Here is a 6,198-nt window from a genome sequence, read left to right as displayed (position 1 = left end):
CCCAAAGGATCCTCAATCACACCACAAAGCCATTTGTTCAACTATGTTCATAGCAGTGTTATTCATAATAGGTAGAACCTGGAAATAACCTAGATGCCCCTTAACTGAAGAATACAGAAAATGTCGTACATTTATACAATGGAGTACTACTCAGTGGTAAAAAAAAATTAATGACATCTTGGAATTGGCAGATAAATGGATGGAACTAGAAAAACCATACTAAGTGAGGTATCCCAGATCCAGAAATACAAATATAATATGTATTCACTCATAAGTGGATATTAGACATAAAGCAAAGGATAACCAGCCTACAATCCACAACTCCAGAAAACCTAGACAACAAAGAGGACCCTATGATAGATGTACATGGAATCGCCTAGGAAGGAAAAAGACAAGATCTCGTGAGTAGATTAGGAGCATGGGAAGCAGGCAGAGGGTGGAAGGAGAGAGGGGTGGAAGGAAGGGGAGTGGGAAAAATGCATAGCTCAATGAAAACAATTTTTAAAAAAGAGTCTATGACTGGCCCCCATATAGTTGCCTACTCCTGCAATCCCAGTACCAGGAAGTCAGGGGCAGGCAGGAAAAAAAAGGAGAGAGTCTCATACGGCAATAGTAGCGCTCGCCCTTAATCCCAGCATTTGGGAGGCAGAGGCAGGTGGATCTCTGAGTTCCAGGTTAGCCTGGTCTACAAAGTAAGTTCCAGACCAACCAGAGCTACACAGAGAAACCCTGTCTCCAAAAGAAGGACAACGAGGAGAGAGTCCCAAAGCTCTGAGAGGTGACCACCTTGGCCTCCCCCCCAACTGGTTTTCTCAGGCTTTGCAGCCAGTCCACAGGCCATCTCTGAACAGAAATGTCCTCTTGCTGTGACTGATCCTCTGGAGAACTGGATTTCCCCAGCTCTCTCTTGGCAAAGTTGGATCCACTCCCCACGGCCCAAGAGGGTCATCGTCCAGCCATTGTCCAGCTGCCATCCCTTCTTGTTAGCTCACCTTTTTCTACTTCCACCCCCAGATTTGAGAGAGAGAGAGAGAGAGAGAGAGAGAGAGAGAGAGAGAGAGAGAGAGAGAGCTAATAAAGGCTAAAAACTGCCTTGATCATCGAGAGAATTAAAGTGAAAGGAAAGGCGAATGTGGAGAGAGAGAGAGATCGTGGCTGGAAGAGAGATATCGTGGCTGGGACACCCGCTCTCCAATCAAGAGCCTCTTAGCTATTAGCTACCCACTTGGGCACAGCAAGACTCACTCAGTGACACCGTGTAGAACGGCTTTTGGTTTGCCGGCTGCAGAAAGCCTTCGTGAGCACCTAATTTCAGTAAAGCTTTTTGGTTGGAAGATTGTATCATAGATGTCATGGACTCCCACTGGCCAAGCCAGCCTCAGCACCCCCATATCCTGACCCCCAGCTCTGCCTGTTGCCACTCTGGCTCGGATGACCTTGCCATTTCCTCCAGCATGGTTGACCTGAAGCGTGACTCAGTCAAGGCTGCGGTGGGGGCACTTCGCCCCACCAGGACTCTTTAACTACTGGGTAACCCTTCCCAGCACCCTCTGTGTCTACGGCTGACGCAGACTGGACTGATCCCACAGTTCCCTGCGTTCACATACACGGTCTTACGTCTTACGCGCACTAGGCAGAGGGCAGCTTTTTGGAACCAATTCTCTTGGAGATGGAACTCGGGTTTTCAGGGTTATTTTTTAAACCGCCTTCTTAGAGGAGTAGACTTTACTCAGAAAGGAAAGACCTTGATGTTGAATTCTGGGAATTCCGAAGAACAGAATCCTCCTGGCGTGCTCCAAATGTACAAGGAAGACAGCCAACATTACCCACCTGCGATTCTAGCCCTGAGCTCAAAGTTCTGCGATTTCAAGCCATTTCCTGATACAGCTTTTGGTCTCTTCTGGCTCTAAGGAATCCTTTTCTTCTTATCATGTTGAATCTAAAGTCATTTATCTCCATTTCCTCAGCGCACTCTATAATCCATCTCCCTTTCCATCTAGTGCCTGAAGTCTAAGGGGAGGAGGGACCCAGGCTGCCTGTCCTTCACTGTTGCTCCCTGCCCACCCCCACCGCCCCCGCCTGCCCCAGTGATTAGATTGACCCCTTCTGAAAACCCTCAAGCACCGAATGCCTGGTGCCTTGCTGCCACCGAGCATTAATCACAATGGGAAATGGTGCCTGTGCCAGCCTGTTAGAGCTCTTCAGAGCTGGGGAGAAGGCACAGACCGTGAAGTACCCTCAGTTGCAGGCGTGAGGATCAGATGTCTTCCAGCTTGTAGAACACTTCTCTGAGCAGAACTACCACCATCTTCATGAGATCACCGGTGCCTCCTTGCAAGATCCCATTGCTGTCAGTCCTGTGGACTAGATATTCCCTATAGAAGGAAAAGACCTGGACCCTCAGATACCCCTCCTAGCCATTTGTGCACAGCTTTGCTGTATTTACACATAGCCTAGGACAGGGTGTCCCGGAAGGAGCTAGAATATGTAGGTTGGGACATTTAACTAGGGAACTCCTTCTTTGTGGCCATGAGGAGGTCCTCATTCCTTAAGGTGAGGACTTTGCAGCACTGTGGCTTTGGGGCCCCCCCATGCTTCAGTTGGCTCTTCCTCACCCACCCTCTGTAAGGAAGCTGTCTTAGTTAGGGGTGCGATTGCTGTGAAGAGACGCCATGACCATGGCAACCCTTACAAGGAAAACATTTAATTGGGGTAGCTCGCTTACAGTTTCAGAGGTTCAGTCCATTTTCATTGCAGAGAACATGGCAGAGTGTAAGCAGACATGGTGCTGGTTATATCTTGATCAGAAGGCAACAGGAAATCAATTGTGACACCAGGAGTAGCTTGAGCATAGGAGAACTCAAAGCCCACTCTCACAGTGACACTCTTTCTCTAACAAGGTCACACCTACTCCAACAAAGCCACACCACCTAATAGTGCCACTCCCTATGGGGGCCATTTTCCTTCAAACTACCACAGAAGCCCAATAAACTTACTGGTTCCTCCAGGTGAATTTTGGTGGAATCAAACTTTGGTCTGTCATGAAGACATTATGAGGAAGGGGTAGATGTTGTTTCCATCTCTTCAGAGAGGGAAATAATAATACAGCAGATCCTCCTAACCCTCGTAAAAAAATACCAGAGTTAGCAAGCACTATAGTCCCAGCTCTGGGGAGGGGAAAAACAGCCAGCCTTGCCACATAGGCAAAGTCCAGGACAGTGAGAGATGCCGCAGATGGAGGATGTAGCTCAATGGCAGAGAACTTGGCTGGCATTCGTTTGACTGGGTTCAATCTTCTCAATGGGGGTGGGGGTGGAACCCAAACAACAACAAAAATGTCCAGTTCCCGAGGAATAACACCCAAGGCTGACATCTGCATCCCCATCAGTGTGCCCACACCAAGTTCTTCTCCATGTTACAATTCTTTGCCTCCTTAAGACAAGAAGAGCCATGAAGGAACTCAAGTCAAGAGCTCTGCAGACCACAGGGCATCCATATTTCAGAGCTCACCGAGGCATGAACACAGAGCATTTGAGAGATGTTTTCTTATTGGATAAACCTCAGACTCTCATTCAATCCCAGCTTCACTCCTGACTAATTCCATCACTTCAGGGATTGAAGTGACCTTTCTATGCTTTCCTTGCTCATCCCTACAGTGGGTAGAGTACTTCAACCCCATGGTGAGGAGCGAATAAGATGCAGGTATTGAAGATGCATGCGCAGGAGCCCAACAGCTGCTTTGCCAGATTACGTTTGGGGACACTGAGATACAGAGAAGAGAAAGGCAGGCCAGGCCCTCACTGAGGCTGTACCGTAATGACAGGAGCAGGTGGCTCTTTACCCATCCCATTCTATTTTATGGCTTCTGAGGACTCTGTCCTTCTCCCTCTTGAGCTGGCACCGAGTCCTGAGCCATCAGCATCATTTTCCACTCGGAGGCCCTTTCTAGCGCTCTCCTTCTTTATCATGGAAATTAGAAACTGGAATGGGAAGCTGCTGATGGCGTGCAGCTGGCCCTGGGCCTTTTGTTCCTAGGGCTGATGTGAGCTGCTGGTTGCCTAACACTGAGCAACTCACGCCATTCTGTTAAGCTGCCATTTCTTCCTGTGCAGAGAGAAAATAACAACTCAAGTTGTTCTCTCAACATACCTTTGCGTGTGAGAGATGGGCATGTGTCCGTGTACGCATGTGTGCAGGTGCATGCGTCTGTGTGTACGTGTACAAGCCAAAGGATAACGTAGGGTGTTGGTCCTCAGGAGCCATCTACTTGTTTTGAGACAGGTCTTTCACTGGGACCTGGGGCTCACTGACTGGATTAGACTGGCTGACCAAGAAGCCTCAGGGATCCCATGGTCTTCCCCTCCACAGTGCTGTGATTACAAACTTGGAACACCAGGCTGGCTTTCTGGTTGGATTCTGGAGATCAAACGCAGGTCCTCAAGTTGCACAACAAGCACTTTGTTGTGTCCTCCCCAAACCCCCGCTTCAGAGCCGGGTCCCCAGCCCCCAACCCATCTTCTAACTTCCCTCCATCAGAAGCCGTTCCCACGGGCACTGATGGGCCGGTTAAGACGGCAGCAGCTAGCAAAACTGCAATTCAGGTGTGCGAAACTGAATTCAGAAGGTTGGGTTTTGGCTGTAGGAGGTCTGTTCCTGTCAATCATCAATCACGTGGATGGGGACTTTATTCACAGTATCTGCTCAGCATTCAGCTTACTTTGTTTTCCTCAACTACACAAAAACCACAGCCTGCCAATCAAAGCCAGACTGGCAGCTGTTTGTGTGAGCAGAGTTTCGCTGGAGCTTAACCACATCCAGTCGCTATATGCCACCAGACCTAATTTATTTCTTGTTTTTGGTAATGTGGTAGAGATGGAATTTTTATTTATTTATTTTATTAATGTATGTATTCATTGTTTAAAATTATGTCTATATGCTGGGCTGTGGTGATCCACGTGTTTAATCTTAGTACTCTGAAGGCAAAGGCAGGTGGATCTCTGAATTCAGGGCCAGCCTGATCTATAGAGCAAGTTCCAGGGCAGCCACGGCTCTTACACAGAGAAACCCTATCTCGGAAAAACAAACAAGAAAATGATATGTGTGCGTCTTTGTGCATGCATATGGAGAGTATAGATGCCTGCAGGGACCAGAAGAGGGCATCAGATTCTCTGCAGTTGTAATTACAGGCAGCTTTGAGCCACTCAACTTGGATGCTCAAGACCAAACCTATGTCCTCTGCAAGAGCAGCAAGTACTCTTAACCCTGAGCCATCTCCCAGGCTGTTTTATGTATTTGTCAGTGAATTATTCTGGCAGAACCTTGCTATGCATCCCTGGCTAGCTTGGAACTCGGAACTTGTAGACATCCTCCTGCCTCTGCCTCCTGAGTGCAGGGATTATACAGTCCTGTTCCACCTTGGCTGGCTCACTATGTTTTAGCAATGATAATTACAATACCTGATTCTGCTAAGTGCCTTCTATGCTATCTGCTGCTTAAAGGGCTTCTGGACGTGTACCTTACTTAATGATCGTGACAACTTCGGTGACAGAACCGCGAAGTTCCCCAAAAACCAACAAGGAGATCGAATCCAGTATGTAAAATCAAAGAGCCTTTATTCTATACAAGTTTGCAAACTCAGACTCTCCATGTGTCTAATGTATTGGAAGGATTGGAGAGCCCCCGAGCTCAGTTAGAGTTACCTTTTCATAGTAGTAAAGGTGGGGTGAGGGATTTCTGAGGTTCAGGGCCCCTGCTTGACTGACATTTGTCTAGGGGTGTCCTTGTGAATGTGTGCTGGCAGGTGATCCTATCTACAATGGTTGGAACGTTAGGAATTTTCTTTGGATGGTCTGTTCCTGGGTGGTGCCTGGGTAATCTCAGTTTGTGGTCCTTCCTGCAACCAGGTATTGCTTCAGGGTAAACTACTGAGACTCAGGCCTCCATTAGGCTTATCATGACTGGGTCCTATACTGGCAGGTGATAATGGTTGGAAGTTAAGAACTTCCTTTGGGTGGTCTGCTCCTATTAAGCTTATCATGGTTGAGTCCTACAACACATACTATCACTTGAGGTCCAGCACTGCCAAGTGGCACAGGGAAGATTCCTGAGCCTCAGATTAAACTTCTAGGAATTTTCACATGGAAGTTTTTTTGTTGTTGTTTTGTTTTGTTTTTTCCTAATCAGCTTGACGGCTCCTTT

The sequence above is a fragment of the Microtus ochrogaster genome, chromosome 7 (genome assembly GCF_000317375.1).
Source record: "Microtus ochrogaster isolate Prairie Vole_2 chromosome 7, MicOch1.0, whole genome shotgun sequence".
Lineage (NCBI taxonomy): Eukaryota > Metazoa > Chordata > Mammalia > Rodentia > Cricetidae > Microtus > Microtus ochrogaster.
The sequence above is the reverse complement of the archived record's forward strand: the minus strand, read 5'-3'. Positions refer to the sequence as shown.